Below are 2,419 nucleotides of genomic sequence, written 5' to 3' on the forward strand. Positions count from 1 at the left end.
AAAGTTCTTAAGCTTTCTGTGTTGACATATCTATCATTAAGCTTAATGAAAGAGGCATGCTTCCTTAGCACAAGGCATAAACTCAGAATTGACAAAAATGTTAGTTCCTTTTCCTGAGAAATGGAAAGGAAAATGGATCAATACATATAATTATTCAGATAAGCATAATTACTAGTATTTGTATTTGTTTGTGCTGTATCAAGGTACTGTGCCCTGTCACATGTTATTGATCATACACTAAAATAGAGGAAGTTAGCGGATGAGGGAGTAAAACTTCAACAGCATTAGACCTAAATAAAGGATATCTATCCCACAGAGATATATTAGATTATAGTTTATTAAATAAGAATTATTAGTTAATATTCATCTTTGGAATATGAAATTAGTTACAGTTATGTTTTAAACAGCAACAAGATTTTGACCAATTGAGTTCTTATTACCAAGGGTATGACACAGTCTGTCTCCCCTATGTCTTACAGTCTAACTTGTTAAGGTGAAAAATTATGACTTACTTAGCTTTGTATTTTCTACTTAATGCTTAGAACATGCTACTCACAAGATATTTGTTTAGTAAATGACCAAATGAACACAGGTATAAATAAATCCTCAAACTCATCAGTAGTTGACTTAATTTCAGTGCTTTTCAACAGTCACTTTTATTTGGGCTCTTATTAAAATAGAGAATATGATCAAAATGCATTGTATGAAATTCTCAAAGAATCGCTAAAATTTTTTTAAGGCACAGTCAATCTGAGCATGGTGGCAGACACCTTAATTCCTGGAGGCAGGCAGGCCTCTGTGAAATTGAGGTAAGTCTAGTCAACATAGCAAGTTCCAGGCCAGCTGGGGCTACAGGGAAATTATTCGGATAAGGCTAATTACTAATATTTGTATTTGTTTCAAAAACAACAATACTAGTTCAGATAATAGTTCTATGTCAACATTCCGTGAAACTGGTGCAGCAATTCTGAGGTCAGATTTTTTTCCTCTTTTTCAAATTAAATTTTTGTGATTTTTATACCATATATTTTAATCATATTTAGATCCCCTCCACTATTCACACAGGGTGTGCATCACCCTCTGTTGTATAAGGAAGTTTTGCCTGTGAGAGTTGAGGAATGTACTAGTATTCTCTCCACCCTTTGTTCCACTATGTTCCATGAGCCTTAGGTGTAGAGGTTCCACTATAGATATGTCACCTAGGGGTGGGCATCTCTCAGACATACATTTTTTGTGTGTGACCAGTTGTGGAACTTGCAGTAGCCTCCATCTGTTGCAAAAAGAAGCTTCTTTGATGAGTGGTGTATGGTATGCTTGTCTATAAATATAAGGATCCATATTTAGGATATGATAAGAAATTTCATTTGTCTAGAGATATGGCTTTCTCAAGGATGTATGACCTCTCCAGCTGTGTTTATTTGGCTATACTTATAGTGCCATCAATGAGTTCACTCCCATTGAGAGGGCTTTAAGTCCAATTAAATAGCTGTTGATTACCCCTCAGGTAACTGTGCCACTACCACACCAATAGAGGTAGATTTTTTTAAACAAAGATTGACTCTCCCCTCCCAGCAGCCATTGGTTGCCAATATTCCTCAGGTAGAGTTGGGGTTTCTTACCCATTTCTCCACATCTATGCTGATATTTAGTCTGATTTGAGCTTACAGGGGACTTGTGCATGTTGTCACAGTTGTGTGAGTTCATATGAGTAACTGATCAACTATTTGGAAAACTCTGTTTCCTTGGGGTTATCCACCCTCTCTGACTTCTAAAAATCTTTCCACGTCCTCTTCTTCAATGATCTCTGAGACTTTTTAGGCAGAAGTTTGATACAGGTTTCCTATTCAGGGATAAGCACTCTGTAGCCTCTTGTTCTCAGCATGTTGGCCGTTGTGGGTTTCTGTGCTAATCACCATCAGCTGCATAAGGAAGCTTCTCTGCTGAGAGTTGAGAGATGCATTAAGCTATGGGTAAACCAGTAAGTCATTAAGTCAGTTTAGTACTATGTCTAGTTAGCAGAATAATAGTATTAGGTTTCCCCCCTATGTTCTGTGACCTGAATAGCCTCAGGTTCCTAAGCCTTATATCAATATCAGGAATGGGCTCCATTCTATGAATCTGACCTTAAATCCAATTAGATACTGATTAGTTGTTCCCATGTTTGTGCCACTATTGTACCAGTGGGCATATTTTGCCAGGTCAGTTGTTGTAACTTGTAAGATTCACAGCTGGGTGAGGTTGGTGATTAATTTCTCTTTGGATAAGAGCATATCACCTTTGAGTACTATGAAATCTAGTTAAGAGAGATGAGGCTTTGAAGTCAGCAGCAGCTTTATTGCTCCTTGTTTATTCTACAGCTCATGTTTATAGTGCCTTCAGCAATAGAGTCTCGCCCTGAAGTTCTAGTGGGTAACCAAGG

The sequence above is a fragment of the Nannospalax galili genome, unplaced genomic scaffold (genome assembly GCF_000622305.1).
Source record: "Nannospalax galili isolate Female #2095 unplaced genomic scaffold, S.galili_v1.0 scaffold139, whole genome shotgun sequence".
In the NCBI taxonomy this organism is placed as follows: Eukaryota; Metazoa; Chordata; class Mammalia; order Rodentia; family Spalacidae; genus Nannospalax; species Nannospalax galili.